Source organism: Delphinus delphis, chromosome 1 (assembly GCF_949987515.2).
Source record: "Delphinus delphis chromosome 1, mDelDel1.2, whole genome shotgun sequence".
NCBI lineage: Eukaryota > Metazoa > Chordata > Mammalia > Artiodactyla > Delphinidae > Delphinus > Delphinus delphis.
The window spans coordinates 170,784,407-170,807,621 of NC_082683.1; positions in this window are offsets into that span (position 1 = coordinate 170,784,407).

Sequence of the window (23,215 nt, forward strand, 5' to 3'; positions counted from 1 at the left end):
CCTGATTGCATTTATATAAAGTATCTGAATAGTCAAACCATAGCAACAGAGCAGAACACTGGTTACCAGGGGCGGAGGAGGAAATGAGGAGTTGCTCTTCAAAGGGTATGAAGTTTCAGTTATACAAGGTGAATAAGTTCTAGAGATCTGCTGTACGGCAGTGCGCCGATTGTCGACAACACTGTATTTTGAACTTAAAAATTTGTTAAGAGGGTAGCTCTCGAGTCGTCTTACAGTAATAATAATAATAGTAATAAAAATAATAGTAAAAGAATCTAATAAAGCCCATTGTTATCTTTCAAAAAATGCTCTCAATTTGTTCTTAGATTCATGTATATGGGTAGAAAAGAGTTACATAAAATGTATTATTTGACTATTACCTTTCTTAAAAGTAATCCATTTGAATAAACATGAATATTTTAGTTTTACTTATTTAGAAATTATTCTACATCTATTTCTAAAAGTTAGATCCCCCAAAATTTCATTTTGGATAAAAAAATGAATAAAACCATGTGAGATGTTACATGTTATCTGAAAAGAGACATCTGGTTTAGCTCTAAGTATTAAAATAGTTAAGGAGAAGAAAGAAATGATTTAGTCAGAAGAATTAATGGCAAAGATGGGGACCTAGCGCATCTATTTTTTTTTTTATTAATTAATATATTTGGCCGTGCCTTGCAGCTTCCGGGATCCCAGTTCCCCGACCAGGTATCAAACCCAGGCCCTTGGCAGTGAGAGTGCAGAGTCCCAACCCCTGGACCACCAGAGAATTCTGTAGCATACCTTGTTATATTGTATTTGTCAAGTTCTTTGAGTGTACTTTCTGATTAAATTTTCAATAAAATCCTTTCAGGAAAGGATATCATCCCCAGTTTACAAAATAGCAGGATAAGCCTCAAGGAGATTAAGTGTATCATCCAAATTCACAGGACTAGGAAGTGACAAAGCCAGGATTTGCATCTGCTCGACAAAGCCCACAATTGTTCCATCCTACGGCACCTCCAGTGTAAAGACAACATGTGTGTAACTTCATTACTAAACATAAACTTTTCAAAAACTAAATTTACCATGAGATTTGTCCCATGAATCCTTATGTAAGTTGTGATGGATATAAAAGTGGACAACGCCTTTGGCTGATCTGTTGTAAAACCTATTATGTGACAGTTGAAATAGATGATTCTTGTATCTAACCCCTATAAATGCAGTTACATTAAATTGTTAAGTCAAGATACGTCTGTCGGAGGGTTGAGTGTAGAAGAAACAAACACGAGGGAACCATAAAGAATACAATTCATATGGGATGACCAAAGAAACATTGACGATAAGGTACAATTTGTCTGGCTGGTCAAGGATGGGTGAGACAAAATGACCAGATAACTAGAGAAAAGCATTCAAAGCATAAGAAAGGGAATAAACAGATCTCCAGGGCTAAGATGTGCCAGTACAATACAGAAACATCAGTGACTATCACCACTTTCAAACATACTTTATGGTTCAGTTACTTATCATATATGATCTCTAATGTTTACAACTTCCTGAATGATAGGTATGATTATCACCATGGTAGAGAAGAGGGAACTGAGGCTCGGGAAAAGTAGTGAATGAATCCAGGAGAGAAGTAATGAATTACGAGAACACAGAAGTACATAGCAACGGAATGCTAGCACAAACCTCTTGAAATTGTATAAAATTTTTGTACAGGTTTGTTTACATGCACTTTCTGGGGAAAGGTTAGGTCGCTGGTATCGGCTTCTCAAAGGAGTTCATGATGTAAAAAGAAGTTAAGAAAACAGAAAAGAAATTTCTGTATTCCTACTTAAAAAAAAGAAGGAAGAACCACTGTGTCGCTTCAAGGAGGGCATTGTTGGGAACTCCCTGGCGGTCCAGTGGTTAGGACCCTGCCCTTGTATTGCAGGGGGCTCAAATTCGATCCCTGGACGGGGAACTAAGATCCCACAAGCTGAGCAGCGTGGCCAAAAAAAAAAAAAAAAAGAAAAAGGAAGGCATTGGTGCAGAAAGGCATAATAGTCTGGCAGGAGTGCAGTCCACAGAGGGAAGATTCTGTGTGACACGGCTACCTGGTAGAGTCTGGAGACTGTCTACGTAGAGGAACATTGAACAAATAAGTAAATTCCTGTAGATGTTTGGAGGCAGGCTTCTCACCATTGGAGAAGGGGGGGCGGGTACAAATATGAAAGGGTTGAAACTAGGATGAACCCTACTGTGTTGGAGTGGAATTCATGGCATGGCTGTAAACTCATGTTGTCAATATGGAGAGATAGGTATAGAAATAAATACAGATACATGTGTGAATAAATACATATATATTTTTAGCTCTCCCCACCCTAGTAGCAATGAGCATACTAATGAGCAAAGACTAAGAAACTTGTCTAGAGTTCCAGCCAGTGTAGGACAAAACCAGGGTTTGAACCTAGGCAGTTGGGCTCTGTGTATTTACAAATAAGTATTTGTATATGTGAATCTAATGGTAGAAATTAAGTCATTGCTAAATTTGTAGAAAATAAACAACCAAAAAAAAAAAAATCCAGACAGTCTGGTAACTCCTTTACATACATTTTCTCAATTGCACAACAGCAGCCTGAATTTAGGTCTGTTCGCATCACCATTTTATTAATAATGAATCTCAAAGAGTGGTTAAATAACTTGTTTCAGTAATTTCTCTCAGAGGACGCTGTATTTTGCAAGTAATTATTGTGGACTCACATGCATTCATCTGTGATATGTGCTACTATGACTCAAACTTCCTGGGTATCTACAAGAAGAGATTAAGCTGAAAAAAATATCACTTTGTCAAAAACAAAGCCTTTTGTAGAAAGTGACTGCCTGACCCCCTCTGTAGTCTGTTTCACCCTGGACAGAGGGAATTTTGTGATATTATAGGAAACTGTTTGGGGGAATCTAAGGATAGTTCAACATGAAAGCACATATCGACTTTTGTTACCAGACTTTTTTTTAGACATTGTATCACACCGTCCCCCAAAGAGGTACTTTATCATGCAGAGCTAGGCCTGGAGCTAATGTACCCCACACATCTGTCACTGACGCAGGGACTGGTCAATTGGCAGAAATGTTAGTGAACTTAAAACAAGGCTTAGAAGGGCTTTCAGGAGTTCAGCACTGAACTCACTGAGGAAGGTGTACAGGTGTAAGCGCTAAATGACTCCACTGAAATCCCAGTAGAGATTTGAACCAACTGCAGTTAGAAATACAAAGTACAACCAGTGGAAAACAGCAGAGATGAAAAGCAAATGGTACCCTAAAGCAAACAGAGTCAAATTGGAAATCAAAACTGTATCATCCAGTTGCCAGTGCAAGGAAAAATAGTGTCTGAAGTTTGATCTCATAGGGCATAGAGTAGGGCACATAACCCTGAATAGATATAAGTGGCGCAGCCACGTGAGACTGTAGGTTTTTCATAACACGTCTACTTTATTTAAATGATTATTTTCCATTTTATTGGAGCGTTGATGAGGATAGGTGGGTGGAACTGTTGAAAGCCTATCTGTGGGTATAAAATAAGAGAAGTTTGTGAATCCACATCATCAAAACAGAGCTGTGCCAGGGAGGCTCTGGGTTAAAAAGCAGAATAGTTCAGAATTGATTAAGATTTAGAAAAGTACCATTAAAACACCTTGCAGTTGTCATAGCTAGGGATGACTGTAGACAAAGATATGTACCTTTTAAAATTGACTTTCTACCTTCCCTACTTCGCAAGGCTTTGTTCCGCTAGGTTTTCCAAGCACAGGACTCTGATTCTCTCTGAGCTCATCATTATGGCTTCTGGCCCATATTATGCTGAAAACTGTTGCTTCCTGCTTCCTCCACTTCTCCTGTAGAAAGACTTATGCTTCAAAATCAACCAGATCTGATTAGACACCCATGTTATGCTACTGACTTAGCCTTACGGTTTGAGCAGGTAACATAAGCGCTCTGGGCTACCATTTTTTTCTCTGAGAGAGAAAGTAATCATTCCTACCTTTGAAGTTTACTTTGAGAATTGATTAGACATAAATCAAAAGCTTAGCACAATATATGGAACATATCAGGGTGTCAGTTAATATTAGACAATGATAATAATAAAATTTGCCTATAATTTTGCTGCTCTTATGTTAACTGAACTGTTCATGTTTCATTTCCATGGGTATTTGTGCTTAAAAAGATAAAAATGTTTAATCCGATGAAGTCACTGATATATCAAATAATTTTCAAAACATTTAGGAGAAGTGTTTTAATGTTCTGGACAAAACTCATGTAAGTCTGTGTAGGTTTCGACTACTTTTAATACAGATAAATTATAGGCATCCTCAGTATATATAGTGGTAAATTTAGCTCTGAGTAGAGTTCTTTCTTTTTCTCTGTCAGAAATAAGTGTAAAAGACTGTTGAAAAATATTTTAAAATCAAATATGTAGATACACTAAATTCATGTATATGGAAACTCTAGTTAATAAACCCTCTTCATATATTCACATCCTTGAAAACATAAACCTGTAAGGCAAAATGATGTAATATGCTCTCCACAAAAGTGTTAAAAGATGCCTTTACGCTGCACTCAAGTCAGGTTGATATAAATTTCTGTAGCAGAACTAAAATATAACAGGGTAGAATTTCTAAGAGGCTGGAAAGATGTTGGGTCCATGGTAAAGTGGGGTATATATAGACGGGAAACTACAGGGGGTGATCAAGAATCTATTTGTAAATAATACATAGTGAATGGATATATATTACTAAACAGGAAGGAATGAATGATAATATTCACGTTGCCATTCTTCTTCTTTTTCCTTCCTTCTTTCCTTCCTTTTTCTCTTTATTTCTTCTTTGTTGTTGTTATTTTGTTTTTGATATGTATCATACTGTATACATGTAGTTTGCAAATTAATAGTAGTAAAGTGGTAATACACTCAACATCTTTCCTACTTTAGATAAGCAATTGATCATTGCAGTATCTCAGGAGCACCCATGTACCCTTGTCCAAAATTTTCCCATCTTTTTTATTCTTTCCTTGGTTGTGTTTCTGCCCATGTACATAAACTTACATAATATAATATATTTAATTTTGAAAAATATGTGGCAAAGACAAACCTAGTTGCAAAAGGGAGTAACAACAGCACCACTGTTAGAAGAAGGATCCAGAAGAAGAGAAGCTTCTGCATCATAGTCTGACTTCAGCTTCCTTAAGAGTTTAATAGAACTCTTAACTCTCGGGCTTCCCTGGTGGCACAGTGGTTGAGAGTCCGCCTGCCGATGCAGGGGACGCGGGTTCGTGCCCCGGTCCGGAAAGATCCCACATGCCACGGAGCGGCTGGGCCCGTGAGCCGTGGCTGCTGAGCCTGCGCGTGTGCTCTGCAACGGGAGAGGCCACAACAGTGAGAGGCCCGCATACCGCAAAAAAAACAAACAAGCAAAACTCTTAACTCTCAGTCAGTGGGGAAGTCAATGGATAGAGACCTGAAACAGTCTTAAGAAACATAAGTCTTAGTAAAACTGGGTCATCTGACAGATCTAGAATACAGGCCAGGTACTGAAGTCCAGAAGTGATATGGAGTCTCCTGCTTCTGAGTTCCCATGGTCTACCTTTTGTTCTTATATACAGTTCAATGATGACTACTTACTTTGAGAGAGAGAGAGAAATGAGCATTATCAACAGATCCAGGCAGCAGGACATAAAAAAGAGAGGAGGAACTTCAACGCTAGGTCAAGTTAAGTGCAGATATGCATCTGAGTGAGATTCATCAAGGCATTTTGTTTTGAGGTTATAAAGATGGTACATACAGTGGCAATGGGGATCTTGGTGACAACCCTCATCCCATCTGTTTCTTGAGTCACAGTGTTCTAATCTGGACCCGTCACCCTATTTATCATTGATGTGTATCTGTCAGTTTTGGGCTCTCCCTTCTCCATTTTCCCGGGAATTCCATTGACGTTTCCTTTTTACAGCCTCTCTCCTCTTTCTGTAGCCCAGGTCTTCCTCTGTCTTGGTTTGTGTTCTATTGGGTTGGCCAAAAAGTGCCTTCGGTTTTTTAAGTGAAGATAAAAGACACATTTTTCATTTTCACCAAGAACTTTATTGAAAAATGTATTCACCTTTTTGTTCCACTGCCTTCTGCCATTTTCCAGGCAATCTCATAATTCCATCTTCCCAAAACTTTTTTATGTTTTTGAGCAAAGAATTGTTCCAGGTGCCTTTTACAGTCTTCCAGGGAATTGAAATTTTTTACATTAAGAGAATTTTGTAAAGACCGAAATAAATGGAAATCCAAAGGGGTAATGTCTGATGAATATCGCAGATGAATCAGAACTTCCCAGCCAGGCTGTAACAGTTTTTGTCTGGTCATCAAAGAAACACACTGTCTTGCATTACCCTGATGGAAGATTATGTGTTTTCTGTTGACTAATTCTGGACGATTTTCATCGAGTGCCACTTTCAGTTGTTTTTTTTTAAGTAGCTTACTTTAAAAAGTAATACTCAGGATTATCATTTTGATCATTTATAGTACGGTGATTTATTTATTTATCACTGCGTTGGGTCTTCATTGCTGCATGTGGGCTTTCTCTAGTTGCGGCGAGCAGGGGCTACTCTTCGTTGTGGTGTGTGGGCTTCTCATTGCAGTGGCTTCTCTTGTTGTGGAGCACGGGCTCTAGGTATGTGGGCTTCAGTAGTTGTGGCTCGTGGGCTTAGTTCCTCCACGATGTGGGATGTTCCCGGACCAGGGCTCAAACCTGTGTCCCCTGCATTGGCAGGCGGATTCTTAACCACTGTGCCTCCAGGGAAGTCCCTCAGTCATTCTAATTGGGAGCAGTACTTGTTGGAATTAATCGTCTGGTTTTCCGGAAGGAGCTCATAATAGAGGACTCCCTTCCAATCCCACCATATACACAACATCACCTTCTTTGGATGAAGACCGGCCTTTGGTGTGGTTGGTGGTGTTCATTTCGCTTGCCTCTTGATCTCTTCTCTTCCACATTGTTGTACAGTATCCACTTTTCATTGCCTGTCACAATTTGTTTTAAAAACGGAACGTTTTCATTACGTTTCAGTAGAGAATCGCATGTGGAAACATGGTCAAGAAGGTTTTTCTCGCGTAACTTATGTGGAACCCAAACATCAAAGCGATTCACATAACTAAGCTGGTGCAAATGATTTTCAATACTTTGGATATTTTGAATATGTCGGCTATCTCTTGCGTGGTAAAACATTGATTGTTCTCAATTAATGTCTCGATTTGATCGCTATCAACTTCAACTGGTCTACCCAGCAATGTCCAGCGAGAAATCTCCAGCCCGAAACTTCGAAAACCACTTTTGTCACGTTCGATCAGTCACAGCACCTTCTCCATATACTGCACAAATCCTTCTGTGCGTTCCAGTTGTGTTTTTACCTTTCTTGAAATAGTAAGTATAATTTACCGAAAACATTGCTTTTTTCTTCTATCTTCAAAATTAAAATGGCTACACAAAAATTCACCAATTTAGATATCTTTTTTTAAACGCACGCTGATAGGACAGATGTCACAATCTAACAAAATTGTTTTGAATGAAGTTAAAGACAGCTAAGTGCTACTAGAGCCATCTTATGGAAAAAACTGAATGAAACTATTGGCCCACCCAATAGTCCCAGTGGAATACCTCCTCAGTGGCATTTTAAGAAAAGGTACATGGGAGATAAATTTTTCAAGACTGTGCATGTTTGAATGCATTATTTGACTATTGACTATTTGTTGGGTTTAGAATTTTCTTTATAACTTGAAGCTCCATTATCTTCTCGATTCTCGTGCTACAGTTAGAGTCATTCTGATTCTTGATACTTTATATATGATCTGAGTGGTTTTTTCCCTCTCTCTCCATAACTTATAAAATCTTTTTTACCCTCAGCATTTACAAAACTCACAATGTATAGGTCTGTTTCCATCCATTGTGCTAGGCATTCAGTCTGGCAACTAATGTTTGTCACTTCTGCAGAAATTTCCCAAACTATTTCTCTGATAAATTCCTCCCCTTGGTTTTCTCTGTTTTTCTAAAACTCCTTGTACTTTTCTATTATTCTTTTTCTTCTACCTCTTTGATGGTTTGCTTTTCTTTCTGGGAGATTTCCTCAATTTTATCTTCCTAATCTCCTATTAGAATTTTAAACTCTACTGTGATGTTTTTAAATTGCAAAAGCTTTTTCTTTTTCTCTGAATGTTTTGTTCTTTATTCCTGTACCAATCCTGCACCATGGATAAATGATCATCTTTCCTGTCATTGATAGTGTTAATAATAATGTTCTTACTTTTGAAGATAATTCCTTTTTCCTCTAAGATGGATTATGTGTTTTTTTTTACTTGTTTGGAATTGTCTATAATTTACATGTTACAAGCTTTCTTAAGATGTTTGATCATGCTTTTTGTCTTCTCATATTTAAGAGTGTGGAAAAGCTGACTGGAAGTCACGAATATGTGTGTGTGTGGTGGGGGAGTGCTTTCAATATGATCTTATAGAGTATTCTGAATAGGCTTGTTTTGTGTATGTGGTAACAACCTGTTAGATGTTCAGTATATTTGTCGCTCAGTATATTTACTGGCCGGTCAGTATATTTAGGTCTTTAATCTTGGTCTGGTTATAGTCCCCAAGAAAGTGTTTTTCAATTTCTGCCTGGATGCTTCTGCATCCGGGATTCTGACAACATAACGGGAAAAGGGCTGGAGTTCATTCGGTATTCGGTATGTACGTGATCGCTTGATTCCTTTGTTCCTCCTTCAGTCCCGATGGCCCGTGCATGCCTCGCAGTACCTAGTTCTAAGCACTCTACTTTACCCTGTATGTGCGTTTGGGGCTAATGTAACTTGTGACCTATTTTTCTCTCTCTTAGAAGGGTCAAGACCCAACTGGTCATCTTTCTCCCCGCCCCCCACCCCCATCCTTGGCTCTTGCTGGTTCTGTGGACCCTGTGAGGTTGGATTGGGATCTTGGGTGGGAACTGCTTTACCCTTGTGATGGTGACCCTCCTGGAGCCAGTGGCCCAGCCAGTACCTTGGCTCATTTCCGGGCCTCCTCCTTTCAGTGTCTGCGGCCCTCCAGGTGCTGTCCATGTCTGGCCCCAAGAGCGCCCCCCGGGAGCAAGCTAACCCAGTTCCTTCCTGAGATAGCCACGCTGTCCTGCCGAGATCACTCTCAAGTAGCATCCTGCAGCCTCAGACTGGTGTAGGAGCCACCCCTGAGGCAAGTCCCCAGGGTCTTAAGTGGGAGGCATCTCCCTTAACACACCTCCCTTCTCCAGGAATCAGGCCCAGAAAATGGAGAGATGTAGACATGAACGTATTTGACCAACACTACAGAGCATTTCCTGTGTATCAGGCAGAGTTGAAGTGTGTTGTTTTTCATTGCTTTAGCATTTAATCTTGACAACCATCTTATGAGAAAATGACTTTAAAAGGTAGCCATTATCATTAGGTAATAATAGGACTGATAATGAGGAAACTGAGTCTCAGAGTAATTTGCCTAAGGCCATGGGCCTAATAACTATTGGGTAGGATTAGCTCCTCATTTAAACCGCTATGCACTGCTCTCTAGGTTTATGTCCCCTTTGTCTTCATTCCTTTCACAATGCCCCCCTTCCTCTTTTTGCTGAGGCCCATCTGCCTACCTTATATCAATGATCTAGTCATTAGGCTGAGTACATGTTATCTTAAACAGGAACTAATGCACTAAGAAATCTGTTTTTCTCTCTTGACAAAGCCAGGTTCTCATGACTGCCATCTTGCTAAGGAAGTCCAGAAAGCTTGCTTGCTACCCTAAAGTGAACCCCAAGCTGACCAAGGAGTTGTTTTGGTGGCAAGATTTGCCCTCATCCTCTTTTCAAGAAAACCTTGGGAAAGGAGGACTTAAAAAAAAAAAGTACGGTAGTTACACATTTGCAAATCATTTTTCTTGTTATATTAAAGTGATTAGAAAATGACCCTGAGTGACGTAGCATCATCAGCACCATAAAAAGTCATTTGAGATGGAGAGAGTGATTAAGCTTTAGCGGAGGTTAGGGAGAAAGTGGATCGATATAACTCCCTTCTGTGTGGTAAGAGGTGACCTTGAAGAAGTTCATTGCCAGGTGATGAGAACAAAGGCTGTAGTTGGGGGTGAGGTAGTAGGGGAAAGAGAAGGTAGGCATGCCTGGCACATACAAGGTGTTTAACTATGGAAGAGAAGGTAAACTCACACTTAAAGAAAAATCAGGTGCCAGACATCGGCTTTATAAATTCAGTGTGCACTTCTGACAAAGAAATTAAAAAAAAGAGGAACACAATTACTGAGGAAATAAAATAAAGTTTGGTTGTAAATGCTCAGCAGCTGCAAACCTAATTGTTCCACTTCAGCGGTTCTCTAATTATTTCTCTCAAGTTTTCTTTATGTCCTTTTGCTTTAAACACTGCTGTGTTTAAAAAGTCCATGTCAGGTCATGTCAGGACTGGTAGGGGAGAAAGGTCAGGAATGTCTATTGATTTTTTCATTGCATTGTTAGTTTGCCCAGGTTTTCCATGCTGTTTAATAAAGTACCAGTTTAGGAGGCTAGTGAGAACATTTATAATTTGTGCTTGACATTACTATGCTAAACTTGACTGTTTAATTACCAAATTAATTTTACGGTTATAACCATAGTATTGCACAGTGTTTATGGTATAAACATTTGGGGACTTTTAAATATAAAAATACTTAATGTCACTAAACTGTCCCAGCGTGTAAGTAGTTATCAAATTTAAAAGGTCTAAAAAACATGCCGACAGCTATAAAATAAATATATGCCCTTGATACAGAATTACAATTTGTATAGCACATTTGCCTTTCTAATATCATTTGCCCTTGGATCTCAGTTGTGTTGTATGTAGTATTTGATGTACTTGAAAACTCAGTATTGTCTTAACAACAGCTGGCTTGGACATGAGGTGATAATAGTAGCATTTTATGACAGTTATGGTGAGGATAGCTTTTTTTTTTTAGGATAGCTTTAATGAAAGGTTGTTTCCTGAAGTTAGTAAACCCTCTCCAAAGACTTGTTAACAGTCAGAATTTTTAACTATACTATTATTAAAGCAAAAAAAAAAAAAAGCCAAAAGGAAACAAAAAACCCCAAAAAGCAACAACAAAAATCTACTTTGCTGAGTATTCAGAGGACAAGTCTACATAATTATGTCAAGCCAATTATGAAGACAATGATTTTCTCTTCTTGATTAAAAAAAAAAAGCAGAAATTATTTTTTTTAAATGGCCTGAATTGTATGCATCAACTTTTCATTATTTTTTGTCGGGAAGGTCATGGTACCAAGTACCATTTAGTTGCCCTACCCATAGGGATATAAACAAGTGTGAAAGCAACTGTGGATGACATGTCATCCCATAGGTTTTGGATCGTGGTGTTTTCATTGTCATTTGTCTCTAGGCATTTTTTGATTTCCTCTTTGATTTCTTCAGTGATCTATTGGTTGTTTAGTAACATATTGTTTAGCTTCCATGTGTTTGTGTTTTTTAGTTTTTTTTTTTCCCTGTAATTGATTTCTAATCTCATAGTGTTGTGGTTGGAAAAGATGCTTGATATGATTTCAGTTTTCCTAAATTTACCGAGGCTTGCTTTGTGGCCCAGCGTGTGGTCATATCCTGGAGAATGTTCCATGTGCACTTGAAAAGAAAGTGTAGTCTGCTGCTTTCAGATGGAATGCTCTGTGAATATCAATTAAGGCCATCTGGTCTAGTGTGTCATTTAAGGCCTGTGTTTCCTTATTAATTTTCTGTTTGCATGATCTCTCCATTGGTGTAAGTGGGGTGTTAAAGTCCCCCATTATTATTGTGTTACTGTTGATTTCCCCTTTTATGGCTGTTAGCATTTGCCATATATATTGAGGTGCTCCTGTGTTGGGTGCATATATATCTATAATTGTTATATCTTCTTCTTGGATTGACCCCTTGATCACTGTGTAGAGTTCTTCCTTGTCTTTTGTAACAGTCTTTATTTTAAAGTCTATTTTGTCTAATTACGAGTACTGCTACTCCACCTTTCTTTTGATTTCCATGGAATTCCTTTTTCCATCCCCTCACTTTCAGTCTGTATGTGTCCCTAGGTCTGAAGTGGGTCTCTAGTAGACAGCATATATATGTTTTTTTTTTTGGTATGTCATTCAGTGTATGCTGTGTCTTCATAAACCTTATATGTTTTCTGTGGAGACCCCAAAACCAATAAAGAGAATAGGAAACAGTGAAAGGTGTGGGCTGCCACTGTTGCCATGAGATTGAGAGCATAACGTTTCTTAGGAAGCCCTGTTCTGGCCCAACCCTGTTCCTCCTTGGGTCATGAAATCTTTATCGTAGGGCCTCACAGCAAGTTGATGGCAGAGCTGTGCTTTTAGGAATGTTATTATTGCCATTTGAAGTTTGGTTCTTTATGTTCTGTACTCGTGCTATCCAATATGGTAGCCACTAGTCACATGTGTTTATTTCAATTTAAATTAATTAACATTAAATAAAATGAAAAGTTTAGCTCCTCAGTTGCGTTAGTTACATTTCAGGAAATAAATAGCCATGTATGATTGAGGACTGCCATATCACAGATATAGACCATTTCTATCATCTTAGAAACTTCTCTTGGGCAGTGCTGCTCTAAATGCTAAAATGATGCACACATTTCAGATTAACGCAGTAGTCTTATTTACTATAGCCTATGAAAGTGAAGTTTCAGTATTACACAAAGCCTCTCTGCTAAAGGTCCATGGAAATGTAGTAAAAAATGAGAAAAATAAACACTAAAAAAATGGTTGGAAAAAGTAGATAAAAATAACATTGCCTGAATAAAAGTTTGAGTTATACTGAAGTGATTCTTTGGGGGAATTGAAATCTCAGATGTAGGAAGCCACAAAGGAGAAAGCAAATCTATTTTTCTGCCTTTGTGTGATTTTCTTTCATTAAAAAAAATCCCTTTCCAAGGTCTCTACGCTCAGCTACAAATGTTGAATAACACAGGACAGTTTTGAGCTAATCAAAATTAAAATACGTTTCATAAAAAAATCTAAGTATTAATCACATTTGGATTCTGTATTTGCCTGAGGAAATGGCAAGAAATAAAAGGTAAAATCATTTATAGCAGATGAGTGGGAAAGAAAGCCTTTGTTTGTTGATTTTTTTTATTACCTGTTTAGCTTCAGGGACTCAGGAGTAATAAAAACAGTAAATAGTACCTTGGTGGCCTGAATAAGTAAGTGATCCTTCCAAAGGTACAAACTCTCAATGAGTGATTAGTTTAAGCCTAGCAAGACCCTAGCTCACCAAATGTAATTTATAGTAATTATCCCAGTTCTTCCCTATAGGTCTTTCCAGATGATTTGTAATAAAGTCCAACTAGATACTGTTTAAACACATACTATCTGGAATAAGTGGTTTATAGTATAATACACTAAAAAATAAACATGTTACTTTCCTTTAACTATTATATAATAGAGTTTTTAAATAACACACGTAGTGTGTAGGAGAGTTATGCGTAATTTTTAGTGGATGAAGAAACGGCATTTTTAAAAAGTGTTTTTCAATAATAGGCTAGACTTATAGGAGGAGGGCAAGTCAGGTGAGCACAAGCTGGGTTCAGAGAAAGTGGGTATATGTCGGAGAGGAAATGGCAACATTATTCTGAACACGTTTGGGCACCTCTCCTTCAGATAAGCCCATAAGCCAGTTACCATCGTCTCGTGTCCTACGGGAGACATAGATGACTTTTAGGAGGTGGTTACAGTAGGAGAGTAAGTGAAAGTCGAAAGAAACCTGTTTGGCTAAAATGCTGATTGGATATGTGTGGCACCAGGTCATTCACTAGTGCTAACATCAGTTAAGCAAGAGGTTGTACAAGGATCTATAGAGACGGTACCCTTTGTCCTTGGTCCAGTCGTTATCATTTCCAGCACCTGGATCCCAGGACAGCAGGAATCAGCAGCCTTAGCACACACGTCTGCATGTGCCCTCAGTGTTCATGACCTAGGCAAGCGTCAGCGGCCCCTTGCCACTTACAGCCTGAGCAGGACTAGAAAGCAGCTTCATGGCAATTCAGAGAACAAAGAGCAGACACTTCCAGTAGCTAAGGGGCCTGAGAACTCCTGGAATCATTTGTGGTGGATTCTGAAATTTTTATCATGGAAAATTTCAAACAAAGGGAAACAGAGAAAATTATGATGAACCCGTGGTACCCACTTTCAACAATTACTAATTCATGGCCAAATTTGTTTTCACTTTTCCTTCATCTACTCTTTTCCACCTTCTGGTTTGTTTCTAAGTAAATTTTAGAACATTTCAAGGAAGCATGCTTTTCTGTACAGTGAATTGGCACAGGTAAATAATATTCTTTGACTGCTGTCATGACCATATTTATACCTTAAGGACATCGGGAGTTACAAGGGAAACAATAAAGTACGTTAAATGGATTCACAGAGGTAAGGACAGGGGACTGCAGGATTGGACGATGCCATGGCGGGCAGGAGACTGAGGAAAAAATCCTAAGAACGTGACATCGAGACTGAATCACGGCTGGCAAATAGGTGTCAGTCAACAGAAGAAGGGAAGAAGGGAATTCCAGATAGAGGAAACATTAAATAATTACCTACTTAATGAGCGCATTTACAGAAGTTTTGTTTTCTGCAGTGTCTTATGTACTGGCTTAAAAAGGCGGGGAGGCCCTAATCCCTCAAGGATAAGTAGAGTGAATGTGTGTAAGGCACGTGTGAATCTGTATTGAAAAGATGGTCCATCAGGATACTGTGTGCCTTCAGAAATATTAGAGAGTAAGGTATATGGAGGTGGTGGCAGTGGTAGCAGTTGTAGTCATGGCCCAGCCAGACAGTGGTTCTGTAGCGGCAGCAGCTGGAGGAGAGTGAGACGTGTGATGACAGTGGTGGTGTCCACAAGAGGAATTATCTAGAATGTAGTGTTCCCACACCATGAAATATTTTAAAATCTACCTTCCAATATGATTGTGATCTTTGGAAGATTTTAGTGGATACTTTTTATTATGATAACTGATGTTTCTATGAGAATAAACTGTGATCCTTTCTTTAGAGGAAATAAACTCATTATTGTAGACTTGCAAGATCAGGTCAGAGAAAAATTTTCAGAAGTCCTAATTTATTAATAGGTTCTAAATGTTTTAATGTATTCTCCGAAGAATAATAAAAATAATATAAAAATTCTTTATCAATTAGCTATCAGTGTAAGAAGACGGAAACCACTCTAGATTTTTCAAGCAGAAGGGAATTTAATAAAGGGAACTGGTACTTATGCACATTTATTGGAAGGTTTGAAGATAAAGAAGTTGGCGGGAAGTAGGTGGGCACAAGTAGGTTTTCAGGTCCAATGGAAGCTGCAATCAGAGCTGAGGGGTTTGTTGGTGGTACCAACATCACAGCTACCCTGTAGTCCCAAATCCAGTGGAGAGTCAGGGAATGCAGAGGTCACCAGACTGCTGAAAAGTTTGAAGCACAGGCTGCTAAAGCCTGTGCTTCAACTGCTTCAACTGCTAAAGCCTGTGCTTCAACGTTGCTGCAAGAGAAGGAAGGGCCCCAAACCCAGTCCAGTCCATTTCCTTGGAAACACCATCATTATCTTCACAGTTCTGGCGCCAAGGGTATTTGGAAATGCATTTCCCAAGGTTCCTGTCCTGGCAATACAAAGAGAGAATACACGTAAGAGAGAAACGAATTCTGATCACCACCAGACAGTAACCAACATGCTATTTAAATCTGAATCTAACTATTCCAAAGAATTTCATATTATCATCCAATCTTCATGCTAAAATGTATAGTACTGTCAGGTTTACTTGTGGACCCTTAGGATAATTTTCTTGGCCCATCTAGTTTTCCAAGGAGTCTTTTTTTTTTTTTTTTCAGAGTGGAATGGTATTTAGAATGGGACCTACATATGCTCATTGCTGTTATGTGACACTGCTTGTAGCAAACGGAGCTTGGAGATTATTATTATTTTTGTCATCATTATTATTATTGATCATGATCCTTTGCTAATATTTCCAATTCAAATTCAACAGTACAGGTTTCTTCCTCACCTATCCCATTCCATATTCGTGTCTGTCTTCTTTTACAGGAGAAAGCTGCTTGAAAACACACACACACACACACACACACACACACACACACACACACGTGTATATATATATATATTGATTTGCTTTATCCTAGTATGCTTATACAGTAATTTCGGATTATTATACAAACACCACCACTGCCAAAACTACTAAGTTCAAGACATTTTCTTTTTTGCAGTTCTGTGTGTCCTTAGTATGCTTCAGAGTATTGGTTCATAAGGTGCTTGGTTTAAACTATTTCTTTCTGTTCTTGTACTCTTATTTTGGTGTGCAGTTGGTTTTATTTCTTTCTCTCTGTAATAAGTTTTATATTTTTTTCTTTTCTGTTCAATTTTAAAGAATGTAAAACATACATGGTTCATAAATTTTAAAAGCTATAAAAACATGCTCAGAGAAGTTTCACTTTCATCTGTGGCATCCACCGTATTCCTTGTCAACCCCACATCTTTTTTTTTTTAAATAAATTTATTTATTTAATTTATTTTTGGCTGCATTGGGTCTTCATTGCGGTGCATGGGCTTCTCATTGCAGTGGCTTCTCTTGTTGCGGAACACGGGCCCTTAGGCGCGTGGGCTTCAGTAGTTGCGGCCAGTAGGCTCTAGACCGCAGGCTCAGTAGTTGTGGCGCATAGGCTTAGTTGCTTCGCAGCATGTGGGATCTTCCCGGACCAGGGCTCAAACCCGTGTCCCCTGCATTGGCAGGCGGATTCTTAACCACTGCACCACCAGGGAAGTCCCAGCCCCACCTCTTTTTTCTTAGTTTCTGGTTTATTCTGACTGTGCTTCCAGTGGGACTGTTGTCCCAGTATCTGACTTTTTCTCCAGGTCCAGAATGTTTAGTGGGAAAAGATTTACTCTCTAGCAAAATACATTGTTTCCCTTATCCATTGAGTGAGGAACTATTATAACATGAATTGCTAAGTGGATACTCCTGGAACTGTCTCTGCTCCTGCCAAAAGAAATATCACAACTCAGAGGGGAATTGACGAGATTATGCAGGACTGGTGTTTCCAATCACACATCCGTTAATTTTACCTTTTTGCCCTGAGCATAAACCGTGAGCCATGGAGAGTGATTGTATCTTTTTTTTTTTTTAACATCTTTATTGGAGTATAATTGCTCTACAATGGTGTGTTAGTTTCTGCTTTATAACAAAGTGACTCAGTTATGCATATACATATGTTCCCATATCTCTTCCCTCTTGCTTCTCCCTCCCACCCCTCCAGGCAGTCACAAAGCACTGGGCTGATGACTTAATCAGGTGGTAATGCCAGTATTTGTGGTTCTAGATGTGATATCTTTACTGGGGCTGATCAGCATCCATCCTGACAGCTGGTGTATGAATCCCCAGATGCTTTGACCTTACCTCGTACCTATTGTGAAAGAAAAGCAGAAGCCTTTTGCCTTTATATGGCAGACACAAGTCTTCCTTTATGGTGTTGCCTCAAGACTATGTCAGATCACTGGCTTTCTTTCTTAATATAGTTGAGTGCTATCTTGATCATCTTGATATCCAACAGAACATCACACTGGTTCATTACGTTTATGATATTATGCCAAAGGGAACTGATGAGCAGTAGAGAGCAAACCTCCTAGAAGCTTTGGTAAGGTATGTGTGTGAGAGGTTGAGATATAACCTCAGTGAAAATTGAGGGCCATGCCACAGTTGTGACATTTCTGAAGGGCCAGTGGTCTATGGCAATTTGAGATGCCCTTCAAAAATGAGAAAGAATTTGATGTGCTTGGAATCACCAACCGCAGGAAAAAGAGGTATAACACTTGCTGGGCTTCTTTGAATTCTTTTTTTTCAGTTTTTTTTTAATTTTTAATTTTTTAAATTGAATATAGTTGATTTACAGTGTGTTAATTTCTGCTGTACAGCAAAGTGATTCAGTTATACATATATTTACATTCTTTTTTATAGTCTTTTCCATTATGGTTTATCACAGGATATTGAATATAGTTGCCTGTGCTGTACAGTAGGACCTTGGTGTTTATCCATCCTGCATGTAACAGCTTCTATCTTCTACCCCCAACCTCCCACTCCATCCCTCCCCTCACATCTCATTTGTCATTTGACTCTAGCCTACTTTCTGGACATCCCAAAGGCTGCTAGTTCTTATGTCTTAGAGCAAGAAAATGGGTCTGCATGAAACAGATGCTGCAATTCAAGCTCCTCTGACACTTGGCCATATGAGTCAGAAGTCCCCAGTGTCTGTGGTAGATGCTGTACAGCAATTGCAATACTAGCTTAAGAGCCAGACTCCTTGGGGTTTTCAGAAAGGGCATCTGTCTCCTCTTCTGGTAACAAATTTTGTTCATGGAAAATCAGCTTGGTTTGCTACTGTAACAAAGTGACTGTGCACCCCCAGTTGCCCACTATGAACTGAGTATTACCTCGTCTACCCAGCCTAACATTGGATGTGCACAGCAGCATTCACCTGAAAATGGAAATGGCCTGTAAAGGCTGGGACTAAGCGGGGTCAGAAGGAATGAGTAAACAGCACTGGCCGGTAGCTTAGACTTCCATCATACCTGCTCTGTGCTGTGGATCCTTCCTTGCCGGATAGGCTTCACCATATGAAGAGTTCCCTATGACTAACTAACAGAAGAAGAAGCTCAGGCCTGATCTGTGGATGCACCTGCATGATACACTGGCATGAACTCAGAGTGGATGGCCACTCCCTACAACCCCACTCAGGAGAAGCCCTGGAGAGCAGCGGTGCAGGGACTCCTCCCAGTGGGTGGAACTTCCTGTGGTTTACCCAGTACCATACAGAATAATTTTTCTTGTCCTAAAATACCTACTATTCTTCACCTATTCAGCCATTTCCTCTCCACCCAATCTCCTGGAAACAGATTATTTTTTAATCATCTCTATAGATGTTATTTTTCCAAAATGTCAAATATTGGGATCACAGTGTATATAGTTGACTTCTTTTACAGAGCAATATGTATTTAAGATTTACCCATGCTTTCTCATGACTTCATAACTCATTTTGCTTTTAAAAAAATTGTAAGATATACATAACACAAAATTTATCATTTTGACCACGTTTAAGTGTACAGTTTGGTAGCCTTAAGGGCATTTGTACTGTTGTGCAACCATCGCCGTAATCCATCTCCAGAACTCTTTTCATCTTGGAAAACTGAAACTCTGCATCTGTTAAATGACAGTTCCCCACTATCCCCTTCTCCCAGCCCCTGGCCACCACCCTTCTACTCTCTGTCACTGTGAATTTGGTTACTCGTACCTCAAGTGTGTGGAATCTTATAGTATTATACTGTATTTATAGTTTTCTGACTGGCTTAATTCACTTAGCATAATGTCCTTAAAGTTTGTCCGTGTTGTAGCATATGTCACAATTTCCTTTTTAAGACTGAACAATAGTCCATTGCATGTGTATACCATGTTTTATTTATCCATCCATCAATGGACACTTTGGTTGCTTCCACCCTTTGGCTATCAACAGTAATGCTATTAGAACATGGGTGTATAAATATCTGTTCGAGTTCCTACTCGAGATTCTTTTGGGTATATGCATATATATATATATATATATATATATATAAGCATATATATGTCCCAGTATCTGACTTTGGGATATATGGTAGTACTAGTTTTATTTCTTTTAGAGGAACCACAATACAGTACTGTTTTCCTAGAAGCTGCACTGTTTTACATTTCTACCAGTAATGCATATGATTCCAGTTTCTCTATATCCTTGCTAAAACTTATTTTCTGGTTTTGTTGTTTTGTTTTTGTTAATAACAGCCCTTCTAATGGGTATAAGGTGATATCTCATTGTGGTTTTCATTTGCATTTCTCTAACGGTTAGTGATACTGGTAATCTTTTCATCTGCTTTTGGACATTTGTATATCTTCTTTAGAGAAATAACTATTCAAGTCCTTTGCCCATCTAAAAATTGTTTTTATTTTAAAGGTAATATGCATTTAAGATTCATCCATTTTTTTATTGTCATTTTGAGTCGTAGTCATTCTTTATATATTCTGGATAGAAACCTCTTAGCAGATATGTGATTTTGTTGTTTTTGATTTGTAGGGTTTTTTTAATATATTCTGGGTAGTAACCTCTCATCAGATATATGATTTGCAATTTTTAAAAATTCCATGGGTTATCTTTTTATTAACTGTGTCATTTGACAAACAGAAAGTTAATTTTGATGTAGTCCAATTTACCTAGTTTTCTTTTGTTATCTGTGCTTTTGGTGTTATATCCGAGAAAGCATTGTCAAATCCAGTGTCATGAAGATTTCCTTTATGCTTTCTTCTATGTATAGGTCTGTTCAGATTTCCTATTTCTTTATGATTTAATCTTGGTATGTTGAATGTTTCTAGGAATTTGTCCTGAAATTTTCATCCAGGTTATCCTATTTGTGTGTACAATTGCTCTTAGTACTCTGTTATAATCCTTTTTATTTCTCTATAATCAGTAGTTATGGCCCTGCTTTCATTTCGATTTTAATTATTTTGGTCTTTTCTCTTTCTCTGTTTAGCTAATCAAGGTGTAAATGTTTATTAATTTGTGGATGTTTTTAAAGAACAAACTCTTCATTAATTTTCTCTCTTGTTTTTCTAGTCTCTAATTTAATTGTCTTTGTCCAAATGTTTATTTTTTTCCTTCCTTCTATTAGCTTTGGATTTAGTGTATTCTTTATCTAATACTTAAGGTGCAAATTTAGGTTGTTAATTTTAGATCTTTTTTTAATAATGTAAGCATTTATAACTATAAATTTCCCTCTTATAACTGCTTTTGTTGCATTCCGTAAGCCTTGGTATTCTGTATTTTATTTTCCTTTGTCTCAAAATATTTTCTAATTTCCCTTGTGATTTAACTTTGACCCATTGGTTTCTCAAGAGTGTGTTAAGTTCCACATATTTGTGGATTTCCCAGTTTTTCTTCTGCTATTGATTTCTAGTTTCATTTCATTGTGATCAGAAAAAATTGTATTATTTCAAATTAATAAGGTGTTTTTGATGACATAACATATAACATATCCTAGAGAATGTTCTGCATATCCTAGAGAATGTTCTAAGTGCACCTGAGAAAAACATGTTTTGCTTCTGTTGGGTGGAGTGTTCTGTATATACTTGTTAGGTCCAATTGGTCTATAATCTTCTCTTTCCTTATTAATCTTCTCTCTGGTTGTTCTATCCACTATTAAAAGTGGGCTATTGAAGTCTACTACTTTTACTGTAGAGCCATCTATTTGTCCCTCTTGTTCTGTCAATGTTTGCTTCATATATTTAGGGGTTCTGATGCTTGGCACCTATATGTCTAAAATTGTTACGTCTTGGGACTTCCCTGGTGGTCCAGTGGTTAAGACTCTGTGCTCCCGATGCAGGAGGCCTGGGTTTGATCCCTGGTCAGAGAACAAGATTCTGCATGCCCCAACTAAAATTCCTGCATGCTGCAGACAAATAAATAAATATTGAAAAAGATTGTTATGTCTTCTTGGTAAGTTGATCCTTTTATCATTATATACTGTCCTTCTTTGTCCCTTGTAACACTTTTTTTTTTGCGGTACGCGGGCCTCTCACTGCTGTGGCCTCTCCCATTGCGGAAAACAGGCTCCAGATGCACAGGCTCAGCGGCCATGCCTCACGGGTCCAGCCGCTCTGCAGCATGTGGGATCTTCCCAGACTGGGGCACGAACCCGTGTCCCCTGCATCGGCAGGCGGACTCTCAACCACTGTGCCACCAGGGAAGCCGCCTTGTAACACTTTTGACTTAAAGACTCCTTTGTCTGATGTTAGAATAGCCACTGCTGTTCTATTTTGGTTACTATTGAATGGAATAACTTTTTTCCCCATACTTTCTCTTGCAATTTATGTGTGTCCTTAGATCTAAAATGAGTCTCTTATAGACAGTATATAATTAGATCCTGGGGAGTTTAATCCATTTACATTTAGGTTAATTACTGTTTGGGAAGAATCTACTGTTGCCATTTTAGTGTTTGTTTCCTGTATGTTTTATATCTTTTTTTTTAATCCCTTATTTCCTTTTACTGCCTTCCTTTGTGTCTATTTGATTTTTGTAGTAACACATGTTGATTTCATTTACTTTTGTTTATATTCTATAGATATTTTCTTTCTGGTTATCATAGGGATTATATGCAACACCCTAAATTAATAACAATCTGTTTTAAACTGGGAACAACTCAACTTGAATCACATACAAAAACTACTCCTGTTGAGCCTCCCTCCCCAATTTGTTATTTGTGTTACAAGTTATATCTTTATATATTGTGTATCCATTAGCATAGATTTATCATTACTTTTTCTGCTTTGTTCTTTTAAATCCTGTAAAATAATCGAGTGGAGTTATGAACCAAAATTATGATAATACTGGTCTTTATACTTGTCTTTGTGTTTATCTTAAATAGAGAACTTTATATTTTCACGTGGCTTTGAGATAATGTAGTGTCTCTTTGTTTCAACTTGAAATATTCCTTTATCATTTTTTTGTAGGGATGTCTAGTGATAATAAATCCCTTTAGCCTTTGTTTACCTGGGAATGTCTTAACTTTTACCTTATGACTTTGCTGTGGAGGCAATAGCTCTGACTTCACACTGGTGGCTTTAGTCCCAATTTCATGGCAGCAAGCTCTAGTTATTGCTCAAGCTTTGAGTGTTCTTCTTGCTTTTAGCTTGCCTAGCAATTTCTGGTCATAACTTGGACCATACTTGGAATTAGCATATTTCTTTCTTTCTGTGTGTGTGTGAGTCATTGGGATGTGTCTTTATTGCAATTTTCAGATACACTTGTATAAAGCTTATGATTTAGTACAGGGGATTTCAATATTTGCTTAGTCTTATCTTGATCCCCTAAGTATCTTGTACTCTTTGACTGCATGATCATAAAGATATGTCATTATTGAAAAGCCTTTGGAACACACATTCACATGATAGTTAGAAGCTATAAGACACAGAGTCTGTTATGTCTTGGAACATTTCTTTTCGAATTTCATTTGTGTTCTGTTTTTCTTCTCTGGATCATTATTTTACCGATGTTTGTTCTTTATTTTCTAACTTACTAGGATCTTCTCTATAATCATTTTTATATCTTTGCCCTTTTACAT